This window comes from Muscardinus avellanarius, assembly GCF_963383645.1.
Source record: "Muscardinus avellanarius genome assembly, chromosome: 12".
Classification (NCBI taxonomy): domain Eukaryota; kingdom Metazoa; phylum Chordata; class Mammalia; order Rodentia; family Gliridae; genus Muscardinus; species Muscardinus avellanarius.
Genome location: NC_137798.1, coordinates 13325518 through 13346601, shown reverse-complemented (window position 1 = coordinate 13346601; position 21084 = coordinate 13325518). Strand labels below are relative to the sequence as shown.

The following is a 21084-nucleotide window of genomic DNA, read 5'->3' as shown; positions in this document are numbered from 1 at the left end:
TTTTCTGATTTCAAACCATATAAAGCTACAATAATTGAAACAGTGTAGTACTATTCTAAAGGCAGATATATAAACCATTGGAGTTAAATAAAAGCCTAGAGCTAAATTCTTCCCTATATTGTCAAGTTATTTTTGACAAGGTTTCCACGAACATTTGGTGGTAGAAATAATAATCTTTTAACTAAATATTGTTGAAACATAATAATTACATGGAAAAGAATAAAATTGGACCCTTACCTAATCCCATATACAAGTATTAACTCAAGATAGATAAAAGACCTAAATATAAATCTTAAGACTATAAACTTTTAGGAGAAAATCTGGGTCATAAAACCTCACAACACTGAAATTGGCAGTGATTTCTTGGTTATGATTTCAATGGCACAGGCAACAGAAGAGTATACAAACTCCCTAAAAAATAAAAAACATATTGTATATACAAAGACAATGTAAACAGAATTAAGAGTTACTAATAGAATGGGATAAAATATTTCCAAATGCTATATCTGAAGGTATATTAATATTCCAACTAGAAATCCTAAAAATTAACAACAATAAAGGCAAACAATACTCTTTAGAGATAGGTAACAGACTAACATAAATAATGAATCTCCACAGATAACCAATCTTAGTTGTCTGTTGGATGGAAAATCTTGTTTCTCTAGTTCTGATGTGTGTTACCTATTTCTTCTTTGTAGTTAATCTCTTTGAGTATTTTCTCTAGTGCTGGTTTTGAAGACATAAATTCCTTCAGTTTCTGTTTGTCATGGAAGCTTCTTATTTCTCCATCTAATTTGATAGAAAGTTTTGCTGGGTAGGAAATTTTTGGCTAGAAGTTGTTTTCTTTCAAAATTGGGAATATGTTACTCCAAGCCCTTCTGGCTCTCATAACTTGGTTTGGGAAGTCTGGAGTGATTCTAATTGGTTTGCCTCTGAATGTCACTTGGCCCTTTGCTTTTGTTGCCTTTAAGATTCTCTGCTTGGCTTCCACATTGGTCATTTTGACAATTATGTGGCGTGGGGATCCTCTTCTCCGATCCTGTCTAAAGGGAGTTCTATAAGTTTCCTGGACCTGCGTATCGACCTCTTGCTCTATGTCTGGCAAATTTTCTGCTATTACTTCCTTGAAGAGATTGTTGATCCCTTTAGTTTCACTTTCTTTTCCCTCCTCTATTCCAATTATTCTTAGGTTAGCTCTCTTAAAATGGGCCCATATTTCTTCAATATCAGATCCCTGCTGTCGGATATTTTTTCCTAGATTAGAAACTATGCGTTCATTTTTGGAATGATCATCTTCTAAGAGCGAGATTCTGTTCTCCATGTGTTCTAATCGGTTGTTTGTGCTTTGAATTGAGGCCTTTACTTCATTAATTGCATCCTTTATCTCTTTTTGGCTCTCTCTGAGTTCTTTTCGAAGCACCTCTATTATTTCTACAGTTATTTTCCTGATTTGATCTTCTAGAAATCTCTGATTTTCTGTTTTATCGGGTTCTGATGTTGTGGGGTTGTGAGCATTAATTGCTCCAGTATTATTCCTCTTTTCCATGATTTCGGAAGTTTGTGCCTTCTCTGAGTTCTTCCCTTGGGTCACTATGACTTCACTTAAGGTGCTCTGGATCTCGAGTCAGTAGTATCTCAGACCCCACTACTCCTTTACTGGGTTTTATCACAGAGTCTCCGACCCAGAGAGTCGATAGAGGCTGCTTTAGACCGTGGGGGGTGCCAGGTTGCACGTTCTCCTATGGTGTGATATCACTGCCACCGCCCCTCTCCCACTGGGTCAAGTCCCAGTGAGTACAGTACTGGGATTTCTCCTCTAGGGGCCGCAATTTGACTCACTGTTCTTGAGTACGCAGATGTAGCTGTAGTGAGTTCCGTGCTGCTGCCGCCGGTGGCAATATGGCGCTGCTGCTACGCCCTCGGCTGTTGGGCTGGCGTTTTTTTTTTTTTTTTCTTGGTTTTGATTTCCACTCTGAATCCCTGCAGCGTGTGCTGAGCTCAGACACTGGGAGCTTTAGATGTCCTCTGCGCCGAGAAATCCCGCCTGGCTGTTCCGCAGCGGCTCCCCTCGGCTTGCTGTGGCCGTCCCGTGAATTCGCCGTCAGTATGGCGCTGCTGCCGCGTCTGCCGCGTCCTTGGGCGTGAGGATATCCTCTGTGGCTCTGTTCTCAGTCCGCTTTCTCTCTGGAGCCTGGTGATTTTTTTTGTTTCTCTGGTGATGTTGTTTTCTGGCTTTGAAAGGCGCTGATTTTGTGGTAATGGATATTTGTTGTTAGCGGGGCTCTTAAGCCCCGCTTTTCTCGGTCGCCATCTTCCCGGAAGTCGGCAAATCCTATCTTTTAAAGAAATGTTTGCTAGAATACATTTCGTCCTTGTAGGTAGCAATATTGAAGTCAATTATCAAAGTATTGAAATAATGTTTGTGTAAATAGAGACTGTATATATTTTTCTTTTTTTTTTTTCTTTTTTTGTGGTGTGGGGGATTGAACCCAAGGGCATTCAGCTTCTGAACTATACCCCCAGCCCTATTTTACTTTTTATTTGGTCTCCCTAAGTGCTGAGAGCCTCAGTAAGTAGCTGAGGCTGACTTTGAACCCATGATCCTCCCTCCTGTCTCAGCTTCCCAAGTACTGGGATTACCAGTGTGTGCCACCACGCCCGGCCTTGACATTTCTTTATGGTGGAAATTTTAGATGCTCTCCTCTGAGCCTCCAGAGCATCCTGAGCATCCCTTCTCCAGATGTTGCATCTGCCTCTTACTATGTTACAACTATGTGCTAATTTGCCATCAAGGATAGGGTGAATGGCACAGGAAACTTGACTTACTCCTCTGGTATGCTTGAAACACCAAGGGCACGCAAGAAACGCACCTTGACTGAACAAAAGCTGTAAAAATAAAAGTCATAAGGCATGTCTAGCAAATACAATTCTAAGCCGGGCATGGCGGCACACACCTCTAATCCCAATACTTGGGAGACTGAGACAGGAGGATCACACGTTAGGGGTCAGCCTCAGCATTTTAGTGAGACCCTCCACAACTTAGTGAGACCCCTGCTTCAAAATAAAAAATAAAATAAGGCCGGGGGTGTAGGTCAGAGGTCGAATGTCTCAGAACTCAATCCCCAGTAAACACCACCCCCACTGCTGTTTTCCCAGAATGTGGGCCTTCTGAAACTAATTCCAGACTGAAAACCAAGAGGGCGCTCCCGTCCACCGAGCCCAGTCCCCAAACAGCTCTAAGCCTCGTGCGCCGCCGGTGGTCATTTTCCCACCCAAGAGCGTCAAAGCAAGGCATGGACTAGCCTGTGCTTGACGAGCTGGTCCATCAGCAGAGATTCTGAACGCCAATGTCTCAAACCTCTAAGATTCTTACTCAAGAAACCTATTAAGAGAATTACTGGGGCTCATATTTATGGTCAAATTAGCCATGACAGCTATAAAATGGTCTCACTCTAAGTGGAGTCCCTAAAGCTTCATTTGCAAAAGCCAGCGTGCAGGGAAAGGGTCGGAGGGAGAGGAGTTCGTCTTTGATTCCTCTGAGTTGAATTACATTTTCAGTGAAGCAACTCTGATCCGTCCTTCAGGGTCGTGTTCCTATGCTTCCTACAGATTATGGCTGCAAGGAATACATCATTTAAGTGTGTGAAGGTCAAGCATGTGGCATTATAACTAATATCGGAAATGAAAGCCTTAAAGACAAGAGTCCCTGAGAATCTGCCCCTCCATCCAGAACAGATGCTTCCAAATGCAGCCACCGACGCTGGCCCAAGTTTTGACAACTTGCCTTTCAGGGTCTAAGGTATCTAACAATTTTGACAATCTAAATTAAGGCTTGCTTAATGAAATGTCTCTGCTTTTTTTTTTTTGGTACTGGGGATGGAACCCAGGGTCATTCTACCTCCGAGCTACACCCCCAGCCCTACTTTTTATTATTTATTTTGAGACAGGGTCTCACTGAGTTGCAAAGGGCCTAAGTAGCTGAGGCTGGCCATGAACTGTGATCCTCCTGTCTCAGCCTCCCAAGTACTGGGATTACAAGCGTGCATCACCACGTCCGGATATGGCTTTGCTTTAAAAAAAAAACTTTTTTCGTTGAGGCTTTATGACCCTCTTTTTCTCCCACATGCATTTAACCCTACTCATTTGGAACAACAGGCGCAGAAGAGCTGGGGAGAGGAACATGATTACCTAGTGATGGCTCAATCTTAAATTTTTTTTTTTTTTTTTTTTTGGTGGTACTGGGGTTCCTGGAAGCCCTTCTACCTCCGGGATACACTCCCACGGGCTACACTCCCAGACCTATTTTTTGACATTTTTATGTGGAAACAGAGTCTCTTAAGCCAGAGAGGCTGGCTTCGAACCAGCGTGATCCTCCTGTCTCCGCCTCCCAACCGCGGGGATTACAAGTGTGCGCCACCACGCCTGGCTCAATCTTAAATTTTCACAACAAGAAATGCTTGTTCCTTTCAATGACAATATAAATAAAAGTCAAAATGCAAATGAGTCATGAGTAGTTAGGTGTTACTAATAACACAATCTATACTTTCATGAATAAGAGTGTTCTATAAAAGAGAGTACTTTGATATTAAGGATTAAGGAGACCCAGAACTTCACCAGACAGATACTCCATGACACCTTTAATTCACCTCTGTACTGGGTAGATTAGCATCCAGCCAAATTCATGACTACCCAGAACCTCAGAATATGACCTTGTTTGGAAATGAGGTCTGTGCAGAGGTGGTTAGTTAAGATGAGGTCATACAGGATCAGGATGGGTCCGAAATCCAATGATTAGTGTCTTATAAGAAGGCCAGATGTGTGTGTGTGTGTGTATGTGTGTGTGTGTGTGTGTGTGTGTGTGTGTGAGAGAGAGAGAGAGAGAGAGAGAGAGAGAGAGAGAGAGAGAGAGAAAGAGAGGGAGAGAGAACAGCTCTTGTTTCACACCATTTAGTTGTGACTATTTGTCACTCCTAGGAAATGAATACACCCCCTCCTCTTCTTTGCAAAACACATCTCACAGGGACTATTTCCTCGCCAAATCTGGTCAATTTGTCCTCTCTGTACTCACAGCAAAGTGCAGACTTCTTATCCTTTTTTTTTTTTTTTTTTTTTTGTACTAGAGGTTGAACCCAGAGTACCTCTGAGCTGCACCCCAGGCCTTTTTTTTTAATTAAAATTTTTTTATTTTTGTGGTACTGAGGATTGAGCCCAGGGGTATTCTACCTCTGAGCTACACCTCCAGTCCCTTTTGTTTTGAAAAATTTTGTTTTGAAACAGGATCTCACTAAATTGCTGAGGGTGGCCTCGAACCTGCAACCGTCCTGTTTTGGCCTCCCAAGTGCTGGGATTACAGGTGCGTGGCACTCACATCCCACGTGGGGCACTCGAGGGTTGGTTGTCTTCTTCTGTTTTCGCGCTGTGTACCATGGATCACGCCCCTTCTCACTCTGAAGTCGTCACACCCTCTACATTTTTGTCAAATCGGCTTCTTGACGTTCTCCATCCCCGTTTCCCCGACTCTGTACCTTTGCTGGTCCCTCTGCCTATGACATTCTCTTTTGTCTCTACCTGAAAACTTTTAAGCAGCCTTCAACACATAGACCCAAGAGTATCAATTCCATAAAAGAATTTTATTTCCCATCAGGATTTTTTTCCCTTTATATATTATTTTATAATTTGCAATATCCCATTCTGGTACTATATTACCACTTGAACTCCTAAGCTTCATAAATTCCTTAGCTGGGCACATTTGGCTGCCCTGTAATCCCAGTCCTTAGGAGGCTGAGACAGGAGGATCACAGGTTGAGGACAGCCTCAGAAAGTAGTGGGATTCTCATCAACCTAGTAAGACCCTGTTTCAAAAAAGTAATGAAAAAAAAAGCTGGGTGTGGTGGCGCACACTTGTAATCCCAGCATTCGGGAGGCTGAGACAGGAGGATCACGGCTCAAGGACAGCTTCAGCTACTTAGTGAGGCCCTCCGCAACTCAGTGAGACCCTGTTTCAAAATAAAGAATAAAAATAGGTCTGGGGGGTGTAGCTCAGAAGAAGAATGCCCCTGGGTTCCATCCCCAGTACCACACACACACACACACACACACAAATGTAATGATAAAATAGGGTTGGAGATGTAGCTTGGAAGTAGAATTCCCTTGGGTTCAATCCCTAGTACCACCCTCCCCCCAAAAAACACCAACTCCTTAAAGACAGGGGGCTATCTTATTATCTTATCTATTTATCTTGGTAATCTCCAAGCATTCTTGTTTTTTCTTCATTCCTGTAGCATCAAGAAAAATCCTACAGCAAATGTCCTCGGATGGCGAACATGGCCTTGCGTTGTCTTAGGGTTCCATGTGTGTATGTTAGGCCTCCCTGATATATAAATTCCTCAGCACATAGTTAACATCGATAAGTTACTCAATGAACTAGCTCTGAAGTGATCCTCAAAGACTGGAGCTTTCGAGGGTTCTTGGTTGACAGAAACAACATCCCCAGGTACATTTATTGATTGATTGATTGATTTAGTATGGTGCTGGGGATTGAACACGGAGAGCACACTGCCTCTGAGTTAGACCCCTGACCCTATTTTATTTTTTATTTCACTAAGTTGCCGAGGTCTTTGCTAAGTACCTGGGGCTGGCTGTGAGCCTGCCATCCTCCTGTCTCAGCCGCTCATGTGCTGGGATTACAAGTGTGCGCCGCTACACCAGATAGCTTTTATTTCGAAACAGGGTCTCTTTACGTGCTGAGGGTTTGGCTAAGTTGCTGAGGCTGCCCACAAGCCTTTGAGCCTCCTGCCTCAGCCTCCCAAATACTAGGATTACAGCCCCAGGTACCGAAGAAAATAATATTTTCTAAACTAAATGTTCAAAAAAACCAAGAGTTAATGTCCATCATTTTATAACGAGATGCTACCTGGAAAAATATCATCATTATTCACAAATCTTGGTTACTAAAGGCATAGAGCTGGAGTCTCCTGATTACGCTTTAGAGGGCCAGCAGAGATTTGGCAGAATCTGGGGCTCTTCCGACGGCCAGTTCTCTCTCTAGGATTTTCCTCTTCCCCTTTCAGCGACTGTCCTGTACCTCTGTGTCCCGGCCTCTGTGAGCCGCAGGGTGGAGCATGACTGCAAATACTTATAAATACTTAGCAGTTTTCTTCCATCAGAGAGAGGAGGTTGGGTTGAGCTGTGCTCAGGGAGGTCTGGGGCTGGGCCGGCTAGGGGACCCAGGCTCTTGGACTCCACCGTGCTCTCTCTACCCTCTTCCTCCCACAACGTGACCTCACGGCCTTCTCTCTGCTCCGCAAACACCCCGAGCTCATTTTAAAAGACAGGCACACTTCCGAATGATGGCTTGCTTAATCTATTTCCTCAAGTTAATTAAACCAGGTACTTTGGAAGTCTCATAGGCAATTTCAGTCTTTAAAACACGGAGTAACACCATTTCAAATAGTAAACTATTTCTCTCAGTTTACCCCTAAGCTAAAAAAAAAAAAAATTAAAAAGTATGGACTTTTTAAATTGCCAAACATCTTGTCAATTTGGGGTAAATTGGTCCAAAAGAAAAAGAAGCCTTTGTTTCCTACACCTGCAGAAGTAACTAATTTTAAAGTTATCACTTGAATAGAATTTAATGAATACTGAGACTCTAAGAAACTGTGTTTCATCGTATTATATAGCCTTTTACATCTAAATTTTCTAACACAAATGTCTTGAATAGTTCACTTTCCAGCTTGTATAAGGATGGCTGCTGAATATTTACTTTGGATCTGAAGGTATATGCGAGGAATATTAGGAAACATACATTTGGTAGCTTACAAAAAGCCAAAATACAAAAATTTCCATTTATACTGCGTTTCAAACTCTCTATATTTAGACGCTATCATTTCAATTTCATGCTGATAACTTTAAGTTAGGCCCAAACCGACAGTTCAAACTGTCTTTCTGTACAGTTTAGGTGTTGTTTTAGAGAAAGCAATTTACAAGAGAAAATCCATTCTAAACTTGATTTTTAAATGATAGTGCTTATGATCCCCAGTTTGAAGGAGGTCTCAAGGAATGGGAAAGCATGAAAAATAGAAGAATAAGCAGAGGAAGAAAAAAGATGGAGAAGGAGGCAGGGGGGATGAGTGGTTTCCATCACGCATCAAGATAGTGGTGCCGGGGCGTGGTCACACACGCTTGTAATCCCAGCATTCCGGAGGCAGAGATGGGAGGATTGCCGGTTGAGGACAGCCTCAGCTACTTAGTGAGGCCCTCCGCAACTTAGTGAGACTCTTGTTTCAAAAGATAAGAAGAGCCAGGTGTGGTGGCGGAGGCTGAGACCGGAGGATCGCGGTTCGCGGACAGCCTCAGCTACTTAGGCCTTCTGCAACTTAGTGAGAACCTGTTTTAAAATAAAGAATAAAAAATAGCTGGGCGTGGTGGCGCACGCTTGTAATCTCCGCACTTGGGAGGCGGAGACAGGAGGATCGCGCAGATTCGAAGCCAGCTGTGCTGGCTTAAGAGACCCTGTTTCCAAATAAAAATATAAAAAAATAGGTCTGGGAGTGTAGCCCAGAGGTAGAAGGGCTTCCAGGAACCCTAGTACCACCACCAAAAAAAAAAAAAAAATAGTAATAATAATAAAAAAGAATAAAAAATAGGGCTGGGGGGTGTAGCTCAGAGGTAGAATACCCCTGAGTTCCATCCCCAGATCTGCAAAATAAATAATAATAATAATAATAATAATAATAATGACTAAAAAATTGGGCTGGGGGATGTAGCTCAGAGGTAGAATGCCCCTGGGTTCAATGGTTCGATTCCCAGTATCACACACACACACACACATTTGGGCTTATTCTCCCATAGGTGGCGACGTTGAATAAGGAGGCGAGGAAGGAAAGGAAAAGTAAGCTACTGCTGGCTGAGTGCTGCCTGGGGGGCGCCTGTATCTTCAACCATCACAAAAAAGCTTAGGAGACGCTACCGTCACCCTGCCCTCTGAACAGCTGGGAAAGCAAAGCGCAGGAAGGTAGGTCGCTTTCTCAGTGACTGAGCTGGGCGCCGAGCCGCAGTGGTTTACCTATGGAGCCTGACTATACAGTCATCGGGCCATATGACACCTACCAGTACACCCCAAACCACCAACGTGGCAGCTAACAGGTGACGGCATGCTCTAGTCTCACCCCTGGAGGCTGCACAGAAACCCTTTAGGGAACAGCGGAAGCCGTGCTGAGTCCTCAGCAGCGTTGATATTGCCGCTCACTGTTAGTTATTTACTTATTTATTTATTGCAGGTCTGGGGATGGAGCCCAGGGGCATTCTACCTCCGAGTTATACTCTCAGCTCTATTTTTAAATCCTTTATCTTGAAACAGGGTCTCACTGGGTTGCAAATGGCCTCACTAAGTAGCTGAGGCTGTCTGTGAACCGAGATCCTCCCGTCTCAGCCTCCCGAATGCTGGGATGACAAGGGTGCGCCTTCTACTCACTGTTATTTTTATGCAACAAAACAACAACAACAACAAAACCCTTCCTGGAGCCAGGCTGTCTTCTAAATTCAAATAGAGGTAAGTGAAAGGATTAAAAATCTGTTTCGGTTTTCTTACATAGTCACTCCGTTATACTCAAATTTCTCCTAAATGTCAAATGCTCCTTGAGAGGAATGTTTCGGTAATTTGGAGGTTGAATCACATAGCAATCACGAGCCTGGCTTCTCAAGAAGTTTTCGTAAAGAGGGGCAACTTTTTCAAAGTATGCATAAGTACACACACGCCAATTCTCTCTCCATAAGGTATCTTTGAGCCAAGTTCCCATTTTTTTTCTCAGGCTCTATCTATATGCAGCCAGTTCTAAGAATTCTCAGAAAAGAAAAGGCCTGTACTGTTCTAACAAGTGTCTCTCAGAGAAAGAGTCCTCATCCATTTTTCAAGTATGCCTTATTTATTTATTTATTTATTTATTTATTTATTTATTTATTTATGGTACTGGGGGTGGAACCCAGGGGCATTCTACCTCTGAGCTACACCCCCAGGCCTATTATCTATTTTTTATTTTGAAACAGGGTCTCACTAGGTTGCGGAGGGCCTCACTAAGTAGCTGAGGCTGGCCGCAAAACTGCGATCCTCCTATCTCAGCCTCCCAAGTACTGGGGTTCCAAGCATGTGCCACCATCTGGCTCAGGGATGACCCAGGTAAAAAGGTTCAAATTCTGTGATGAAATCTCACGCCTATCTTCGTGTGTGTGTGTGTGTGTGTGTGTGTGTGTGTGCGTGTGTGTGTGTGGTGCTAGAGATTGAACCCTGGGGCATTCTATCTCTAAGCTACACCTCCAGCCCGATTTTTGATTCTTTATTTGGAAACAGGGTCTCACTGAGTTGCGGAGGGCCTCACTAAGTAGCTGAGGCTGGCCGCGAACAGCGATCCTCCCGTCTCAGCCTCCCAAGTGCTGGGATGACAAGGATGTCCACCATGCCTGGCTCCACACACAGGTCCTTCCAAGGACCCTGATGGGTTTCAAATGAGATGAAATGAAAATGGCCCAGCGTCCAGAGCCGGCTCCCAGTCTAGCTTTCCTGCCTGCTACGTGCCCAGCGCTCATGAGGTTCGAGTCACAGTTTTTTCATTATTAGTGCATCGCAATCGTGCCGTAGCGAGGGTCAGTGTGATGAAATCACAAACCGTACAGCCCTCGGCGGCCCCCCCCGCCACATCCCACCCGCCTCCTGCTCCCCCCTCCCCACGCCTTACTGAGATCGGAGGTAACGCCTTCACAACTGCCTAGAGTATTACTACAGCTGGTTCCTTCTTCAATCCACCCTCTTCCTAACCCCACCCCAACGCCCTTAGATACCCTGCACGTTTTTTCCTGCTTTATTTAGTCACTTAGGAATCAAAATCTAGAATTTGGGGCTCTTTTCTGGGGACCCCTCTCCAACGTTACAGCCATCCCGGCCAGCAGGGCCCAGGAGGACCGAGGCCCTGGTCTGTAGGCGAAGCCTGTGGGGAACTGACTCGGGTCAGAGGTTCAGGTTCTGTGATGAAACACACGTATATCTTTTAAGGATCCTGATGGATTGCAAATGAGGTGTGGTGAAACTCGGCACCACAGCCACCTGCGCGCTGGCCTGTGCGGATGACTGGGGCGGGCCCCCCAGCTCCAGCCCTAGCCCCAACCCTAACCCCTTAGCAACAGGAGGAACCCCTTTTCTTTTCTTTTTTTTTTTTTTGGTGCCAGAGATTGAACCTGGGGGGGTATTCTACCTCTAAGCTACACTCCCAGCCCTTTTTATTTTTTGTTTGGAAACACAGTCTCATTCAGTTGATGAGAGTCTCTGAAGTTGCTGAGGCTGTCCTCGAACCTGCGATCCTCCTGTCTCAGCCTCCCAAGTGCTAGGATGACAGGTGTGTGACACCATGCCCAGTTCCTTCCCTCCCCTAAATCAGTCTAGAGGCCTTCTTAGCTTTTTACACAGTGGTATAATAATAATTATTATTATATATATTTTTTGCGGGTCTTGGGATGAAACCCAGGGGCATTTGACCTCCGAGCTACACCCCCTGCCCTATTTTTTATTCTTTATTTTGAAACCAGGTCTTACTGAGTTGCAAGGGCCTCACTAAGTAGCCGAGGCTGTCCGCGAACCGCGATCCTCCGGTCTCAGCCTCTTGAATGCTGGGATGACAAGCCTGCGCCACCACGCCCGGCTGGTATGATTATTTTTACATCCATTCTATTTCCTACTAGACAGTAAGTTCCCACTTTCAGGGCTCCTTTTTGGAACTCACTGGGCTTTGCCTGGTTTGTGCTAAAAAATACTGACTTCAGCAAATGGTTCTGGACCCAGTCTCCAGAACCTGCAATCCTCCTGTCTCAGCTGGGGGAAAGTGCAGGACTGAATGGCGCCGGGCGATCCTTGGATGCTGGCTCCTGGCACAGCACAGAGGCGCTGGGTCACTGGGCACGCCGATGGTGTTCTTTGTAAGTCTGCCTTGTGTACTCACCAGCGTCCCCGAGGTGAGGCGGTCCGATTAGGCAATGACTGTTTAAACACACATTAATCATGCATTAGGAGGCCTAAATTGAGTAGCATGCTACTCGGGAAAATACCTTGGACACAAGGCGTCCATTACAGACAAAAGTGATCTCTCACGTCCTGCCGTGTACATATCTGGAGGGTAAGTGCCCTTCAGGGAGCTCTGCTTGCTTAAAAAACAAAGGATGAGCGAGGAGAAGAAGGCATTGGTGTGCGGCGCTGGGACTGGCGGCTGCAGCTCTGAAGCTGTGTTGGCCATCACGGCGGAGGAGCTGCTCAGCGTTGCATGGCCTGCCTCAGTTTCTCCAGTCGTCTCATTTCCCCCTCGGGGGTTGTCCTGGGCTATATCTGGGCAGACTCTGGTTACAAATGCAGGCCCCTGGCTCAGGGGGCCTCAGCCCCCCCCCCCCAGGGTTGGCACAGCCTTGGAAGAAACCCATTCGGCTCTCCGCCTAGAGATGTGCCGCGTGAACCGGAAGCGCCTGTGGAACGGGGAGCTTGAGGGCAGAGGGGGGTCAGCAGCACGAGCCTCCTTCAAAGGAGTCCTGAACCTACCGCCATTCTCCTCAAGGAAGAGGGGGGCAGATCCTAGCCTGGGAAGGAGATCGGCTCGCACTTTAACACATGCATTCACACGGGTGAACACGTGTGCACACCACAGGAGGGTGGAAGGGGCAGGTCCGTGGCGATGCGGTCCTGTCCCGCTCTCGGCTGCTTGCACAGGCCTCGCACGCAGGCAGCCGTTCCTCGGGGCAGGCTGGTGTTAAGAGAAACACCGACTAGGCCCCTCTGGGCCCCAGTTTCTGTGGCTCCCAAACGGCACAGACAAAGCTGAGGTACTCAGATCCATGAGGCTGATCCAAGCGCCCAGTGAGAGCTCGGCCTGGGGCCGGGCACCTGACGTCGGACGAGGACCACACAGGGCACCGCTGGGCAGCCTTGCCGGCATCTCCAGAGCCTCACACCTGAGCTGGACCCCGCGGCCTTGCCCAGCTGCTGAAGGAGCGACAGGAGCTGGGCGCTGGCAGGGGAGCGTTCAGCCTCACGTGGGGACTTGGATTGCAGGCAAAAGGATGCCCACTTTAGCAACAGGGGTGCACGGCCTTTAATGTCCTTCATGTAAGCCAGGCTAAGTAACCTCTTTGTTTCTTTTTTTGGGGGATGGAACCCAGGGGCATTCTACTTCGGAGCTACTCCCCCAGCCCTATTTTTTATTCTTTATTTTGAAACAGGGTCTCTCTGAGTTGTAAAGGGCCTCACTAGGTAGTAGCTGAGGCTGTCCTCGAACTGCGATCCTCCTGTCTCAGCCTCCCGAATGCTGGGATGACAAGGGTGTGCCACCATGCCCGGCTTTGGTTTCTTTCTTTAAAGCATGGTCTAACATCATCTGATATTCAGGTGGGTAGTCTGAAGAAAAAGAGAAAAAGCACTTTAAAAGCATCCAGCAGTTGGGTGTGGGGTGGGAGTGTGTGTGTGATCTCAGCTACTCGGGAGGCTGAGGCAGGAGGATCATTTGAGCTCAGGAATTTTTTTTTTTTTTTTTTTTTTGGTGGTACTGGGGGTGGAACCCAGAGGCTTTCTACCTCCAGGCTATACTCCCAGACCTATTTTATACTTTATTTGGAAACAGGGTCTCACTAAGTTGCTAAGAGCCTCACTAAGTAGCTGAGGCTGGCTTCGAACCTGTGCGATCCTCCTGTCTGAGCCTCCCAAGTGCGGGCATTACAAGTGTGCGTCACCACGCCTGGCTTGAGCTCAGAAATTTGAGACCAACCCAGGTAACATAGTGAGAACCCCCACCCCCATCTCCTAGAAAAAAAGGAAGGAGTGAGGGAGGGAAAAAGGAAGGAAGGAAGCCTGGCGGGCAGGGTGCACGCCTGTAATACCAGTGCTTGGTGGACTGAGACAGGAGGCTCATAGGTTTGAGGACAGCCTGTGGTAACTTAGACTGTTGCAAAATAACAAAAGGGCTGTGGGGTAGCTCCCGGCAGAATGCTGCTGCATTCAATCCCCAGCACCACCACCGCCACCACCGCCAAAGGTACATGTGCATTAAGATACATGTGCACCAAGCATAGGACACTCGGGAGGCAGAGATCTGAGGACCGCAGTTCACGGCCAGCCCCAGCTACTTAATGAGGCCCTCCGCAACTCAGTGAGGCCCTGTTTCAAAATAAAGACTAAAAAATAGGGCTGGGGGGGTAGCTTGGAGGTAGAATGCCCCTGGGTTCCATTCCCAGCCCCCCCCCCCAATGCACGGGACCAGTGGACTACCAGGAAGTAAGACCAGAGGATGTGTCATGTACCAAGGGCCTAAAGGTAGCCCAAGAGGGCTTCCCTCAGTTTCTAAATGTTCTAAGATGTAATATTCTTATAATAAAATATTATTCTAGAAATAAAATGATGTATGGTGTTCTTTCTCTCTCTCTCTCTCTGTGTGTGTGTGTGTGTGTGTGTGTGTGTGTGTGTGTGTGTGTGTATGGTACTGGAGTTGGAACCCAGGGGCTTTTCTACCTCCAGGCTATACTCCCAGACCTATTTTATACTTTATTTGGAAACAGGGTCTCACTAAGTTGCTGAGAGCCTCACTAAGTAGCTGAGGCTGGCTTCGAACCCGTGTGATCCTCCTGTCTCAGCCTCCCAAGCACGGGGATTACAATCGTGCGCCACCACGCTCGGCACATGTGTGGTGTTCAAAAATAGTTTGTGCTCTGGATAATTAAAACAAGGCCAGAGTCCTCTCCACACCAGAAGAGACCCTGCGCGGGGCAGCGGCTCACGCTGGGAGAAGCGGCGCACTCGTGCTGGGGAGGGCCGTGTACCAGCGACCATTCACAACGGCCCTGATCTGCTGCAGAGAGTTACCTTCAGGATGGCTGCGGGACGGTCCACAGGCCACCAACCAACGCAACTGCGGACTGAAGAAGGATGTGCCCGCTATCTCTTTGCAACCAAGAGAACAACACAAATTCTCCCTGGCCCGGCCTCTCCCCCAGGGAGGGCGGAGGACCACGCTACCCCGAGGCCCCGGGGCACGTTCTTCTGGGCTCGCGTGTGCACACGCATGTGTATGTTCTGAGTCGCCACGTGGTCACGCTGCCTGCCACACAGTGTCCCGTCCACGCTGGCCACGTGGCTCTCCCGGGAGAGAGAAAGAAAAAAATCCAACGACAATCTGCTCCCCACAGCGAGCCGGGAAGAGCTGGGGCTGCCCCACGCTGACTTTTTATCCTGCCCCACATAAGAAAATGCCGAGCTAAATATACATCCCAACTCCATTATTTCAGGCAGACGGAGGACATCAGGTTTATGCTGCGGCCAATGTCCTTTTATATAGATTAAAGTCAGCTGGAATAAAATGAATATTCTCCACCACAATGCGATTGTTCCTTCCGCAGTTTTAATGAGATCCAGCCAGTGTCACGGCAGTACTTATGTAATTACTCTCTATGACTCTGCCAGCAAGGAGGGAAGGAGCGCTCCTTACCCGAGCACTGCAAACCAATAACACCTGGCAGCCTGTCTCGGGGCACTGCTGCGCCCGGAGTCTGGGAGTTCTGCCATCGCCCAAGCCAAGCTTGGGTGAGCGTGGCTTCAGCCCTGCAGCTCTGCCTCAGGGGCGAGCGCTGCTCTTTTCTTGAGAAAATGTTACCTGAAAAGAAAAATGCTTGCTGGGTCCTCTTTAGCTAAGATGGCCATAGGGGGGAATGGGGATGGACCCAGGACCATTCTACCTCCAAGGGACACCCCCAGCACTATTTTTTATTCTTTATTTTGAAACAGGTCCTCACTGAGTTGCAAAGAGCCTCACTAAGTAGCTGAGGCTGGCCGTGAGCCACGATCCTCCTGTCTCAGCCTCCCGAATGCTGGGATTCCAAGCGTGCGCCACCACGTGCGGCTTCTTGTGGCCATTTGCACACAGCCCCCGTAAGCGGCTGCAGAGGGAGGCTTTGCCGGAAACCTGGGACAGTCCAACTGGGAAGAGAAGGGAGCAGGCGAGGAGGGGATGGAGACAAAAATAGTTTGGTTTCTTAAGGAAAACTGTAGGTCAGCACAAAGTAGACTAAAGAAAGAGGTTAAATCGGGCTTGGCCTCATCTAAATCAGGAAGCCGGCCTCTGCCCTCCGGCCGGGGCCAGCTCCACCCAGGCTTTGTCTGCCCTTCTCTTGAGAGTGGCTTTCTTCCCGCATGCAACTCTGCTTTGGACCATGAGAGAAAGAAGCCCAGGGGTACGCGGGATCCAAGACCGCAGCCCAGGGGCTCCCCGCCAGGCCCGTTCAGTGAAGGGGCTGAATCGGCAGGACCCAGCAGCAGAGTCGTGTAGTCTCTGCTGAGGACTCCTCAGACCTTTCCCAGGAAAACAGCCGGCGTGGAGGAGGGGATGGCCGCGTTAGCCCGCTCTCCGCTAGTGCTCTGGATCTGGGGAGTCTTTCCACAGGGGCCCACATTCCCTCCCACTCATTACACACGCAGCAGCCTGAGGCTGCACCAGAAACCCAGAGTGCCAGGGCTTCCGAACCAGGAGCGAAAAGAAACCTCATTTCCTTATAAATCTCCAGCCTCGGGTATTCTATCACAGCAACAGAAAACAGGCTAAGAAACCATCCCTCAAGCATGGCCCAGTTTCCGGTCGTGAGGTGGGCCAGGGGAGGGTTGGGGCTAGAGAGACAGCTTCACTCCTGCTCTTTAAATAAAAGGTCAACAGTGAGAAGAAGGTTTAGTCAGGCGGTGATAGGAGAACACAAGTGGAGAACGCATACACTTTTTTCTTGGGGTGGGTTACTAGGGACAGAACCCAGGGGCATTCTACCTTCAAGCTATATCCCAAGCCCTTTAAAAAAATTTTTTTTTCCGATGGTACTGGGGTTCCTGGAAGCCCGTCTACCTCCAGGCTACACTCACAGCCCTATTTTATACTTTTTATTTGGAAACAGGGTCTCTTACACCAGCGCGGCTAACTTTGAACCTGCGCGATCCTCCTGTCTCCGCCTCCCAAGCGCGGGGATTACAAGTGTGCGCCACCACGCCCGGCTTTTTTTTTTTTTTTTTTTTAATTTTGAAACATGGTCTCACTAAGTAGGTGAGAAACTCTCTAAGTTTCTGAGGCTGGCCTTGAACCTGCAATCCTCTTGTCTCAGCCGCCCAGGCACTGGCATCACAGGCGCGCACCACTGCGCCTGGCTGAGAACCCTGTTCTGTGATCTGTGAGGTGGACTTCCAGAGACTTCTCTGCTCACCACGCCTTGGAGAGCTTTCCTTGCGCCCGCCTCTCACAAACACTGTCCTCAGGACAACAGTAACCTCAGCCTCAGCGCTCACCCACACTCCTGTGTGAACACAACAGCGCTTAGCAAGCTGCCACACCCCGCTGCCATTTGTTATCTTCATGGGTGGGATTTGCACTTGGGTGTGTTAGTAAGATTCTAGTAGCACAATTCTTAGCACATTTTAAACCTTCATTGTGTTCTTGGTTCGTGTGTGTGTGTGTGTGTGTGTGTGTGTGTGTGTCGCTGGGGATTGAACCCAGTGCTGCCCTACCTCTGAGCTACAGCCCCAGCCCGATTTTATTTTGAAATGGTCTCACTGATTGCCAAGGCTGGCCTTACACCTGCAATCCTCCTGTCCCGGCCTCACGAGCATTGGGACCAGAGGCCTATTCTCAGCTTCCTTCACGGAGACAGAAGGAGGATCCTCTTCCTATTTTACAAATGAACAAGACACTCGCAGATGTTAACCGACGTTCCTAAACTTTATGGCAGAGTTGAAACAAGTTCCAGGGCTTTTGCTAGGAACCCAAGGACTTGCTCCACGAACAAGCCCTGTGCTCCCTGCGTGGAATGGCTGGGGGAGAGGAGGCAGAGCCGAGCTGCGCTGGGGACGACAGCGACTTGGCCGCGCCTGCCGTGCCCAGGCCCAGGAGCTCCGAGTGGAAGGCCCCGGGTGCATCCTGCTCTGGTGTTGCCCCGGGACCCACGCAAGCCCAGGGAGGAGGCCTGCTGAGGGCCAGGGCCCAAGCAGATGGGCCAGCTCATCGCCACGGACATCCTGGGCCCCCTGAGGAGCAGCGGACAGTGACTCAAAGGTTACAAGTACAGACTCCAAATTACCATTGCCTCCAGCGCCCCCCGGGCCCTGACACGGGAGTGAGTGGACAGCTCGGGGGCCAAAGTCCCTGAGTCATATTCCAGAGGGGGACAGGGTGACTCAGCAGAGGCCAGGGGGTGGCGCACACTCGCCCGAGCGCCAAGTGTAGGTGCGAGTGAGTGTGTGTGTGGGGGTGACTAATCCTGGCTGGCTGTATCCGAACAACTACTACGACATTTTTCTTAGCATTTCTGTAGCAACTCTTTGCACACAGCGTGGCACGTGCCACAACCGCCGCCTCTTGACTTCAGGAAAGACCCTTGTCTAGCGGGGTGTGAGGGGACGCTCCCTGCCCTCAAATGAGGCTGCTCGCACCATCCTGCAGGGCTAAGACAGAAACGACCTTTCCCCTCCCTCCCTCCTTCCCTTCCTCCCTCCCTCCCTCCCTTCCTTCCTTCCTCCCTCCCTCCCTCCCTTTTTTCTTTTTGTATCGGGGATTGAACTCAGTGGCCTTCTACCTCTGAGCTATATCCCTAGCCACATTTTATTTTTATTTTTTGGTGGTACTAGGGGTAGAACCCAGGGGCTTTTGTACCTCTGGGTTATACTCACAGACCTATTTTATACTTTATTTGGAAATAGGGTCTCACTAAGTTGCTGAGAGCCTCACTAAGTAGCTGAGGCTGGCTTCGAACCTGAGCGATCCTCCTGTCTAAGCCTCCCAAGCGCGGGGATTACAAGCGTGCGCCACCACGCCCGCTTTTATTTTTATTTTAAAATAGGGTCCCACTAAGTTCCTGAGGCTGGCCTCCAGCCTTGCTCTTCCTGTCTCTGCCCCTTACATGTTACAGGTATGCATCACCATACCCGGCTCAAACTGACCTTTCTTTATGAAGTCTTTTCTTTTTTCTGCCTCCTCCTCCTCCTCCTCCTCCTCCTCCTCCTCTTCCTCCTCCTTCCTCGTACTAGAGATTGAGCTCAGGTGCATTCTACCATTGAGGTATACTCCTAGTCCTTTGTATGTTTTATTTTGAAACAAGGTCTTGCTGAGTTGCGGACGCTGGCCTTGAACCTGTTACCGTCCCGCCCCGTCTCAGCCTTCCAAATACTGGGATCACAGCTGTGCACCAGCACGGCTGGCTGCTGACCTTGCTTTTGAGAGACTCTTGCTATGTTGCGCTGACTGCTCTATTTCTGATCTCTCCCAAGTAGCTATACTTTTTCTTTAAATGCTCAGAGCATTCATCTCCCTACTCACATCTTTAACGACAAACAAGCAAACAAACACCCCCAAAACAAAAAAACAAACCCAGATATTTGGGGCTGGGCATGACGAGCCCTGGGTTCAATCCCCAATGCCACAATCAAAACCAAACCAAACAGAAGGTAGTTGGCTCCTCCCCGTAGCCTCTGGGAGTGTCGCACTCGGTTTCTTCATGGGCTCATGGGCGCTGGCACGGGCCTGGCTGCGTGCGAGCTAATTCCCTGCTGTGCGCTGCCCCCTGGTGTTCGCTGCCCATCCTGATGGAGACACAGAACCACCTCTCAAGGGTGTGGCATAAGAAAGGTGGGCAAGCTGGCTGGGACGTCCGATCGCCGAGGGGCCACCTCGTCCTAAGACTCGAGAATTCTAAGGTGCAGACTTAATGAGAGGTTAGGCGACCTGGAGGCAGAATAACAAATACCGAAGGAACAAACGAATCGAAAGGAGGCTGGGCGTGTTGCAGCCTCAGGGAACGTACCAAATACTCAGAGACCATACTTTGGGAAATGCTGTAATAAGGATACAGGGAAGGACATTGCCTAATAGAGCGGCACATCCCTAGGGCAGTGGGGGAGGTTTAGGAGATGTCCAGACCAACTGTATTCGCTGTGCAGTAATATGGCAAGAAGAGTATGTATATAGTAAGAGCGATGACGGTCCTGAAACAAGCGGCATTCTGGGGATCAGAGCCCAAGGGCTCTGGTGCGTGTGTAGGCAGCGTATTCTCAACACACATTCAGGCTTCGGAATCAGCCTGACACGGAACCTTGGCTGCCAGGCTTACTAGCCATGCGATACTAGACCACATGGCTATTAAACTCTCCGCATTCCGGCTGCATCCTGTGTATCGTGAAGACACACACATTGCATCTTCAGATGAAATGAGATTATATAAATGACACAAGGTGCTTAGCCCAGCAGCTGGCACTTTTCATTCAACAGCTATTTATTGAGTATCTCCATGTGCCAGATAACAAGTTAAGTATTTCACACAGTAAATAATCAGAAAGTGGGAACTGAGCCGGGCGTGGTGGCGTACGCTTGTAATCCCAGCATTCGGGAGGCTGAGACAGGAGGATCGCGGTTCGAGGCCAGCCTCAGCTACTTAGCGAGGCCCTCTGCAACTCAGTGAGACCCTGTTTCAAAATAAAGAATAAAAAATAGGGCTGGGGGTGTAGTTCAGAGGTAGAATGCCCCTGGGTTCCATCCCCAGTACCACACACACACACACACACACACACACACACACGCGCGCGCGCACACAAACACACACAGTGGGAACTAGCCAGATGTGGTGGCACACATTTGTAATTCCGGTACATGGGAGGCTGAGAGAGGAGGATTGCAGGTTTGAGGTCAGCCTCAGTAACTTAGCGAGGCCCTCAGCAATTTGGTGAGACCTTGTTTCAAAATAAAAACTAAAATAGGGCTGGAGAGTTCAATCCCAAGTACCGGGGTGGGGGGAGAGGGGAAAGAAAAGAAAAAAAAAATAGAAGCTAGTATTATTGTTATTATCTAAAAGGACTCTACTTCCTATCCTCACACTGTCCATCAAGCCCCTTTGATTCTAGAACTTAGAAGAAGAAGTGGCCTTTTTGTGTATATATGAATTTATTTATTTGCCTTTGATGAATTTTGCTAAAATAAAACAAAACTTGTCCCCAGTTTTAGGTGCACTTTAAATGCAAATCAAGTAACAAGAGTTTTCTCAAAGCCTCAA

At 48.3% G+C, this 21084-nt stretch overlaps 1 protein-coding gene across 5 annotated transcripts in view; it reads right to left on the bottom strand.

Moving 5' to 3' along the window:
• FRMD5 (FERM domain containing 5) overlaps positions 1 to 21084 on the bottom strand; it is a gene marked incomplete at both ends in the record, with an annotated part of 311565 nt that overhangs the window by 64474 nt on the left and 226007 nt on the right. The window lies entirely within an intron of this gene.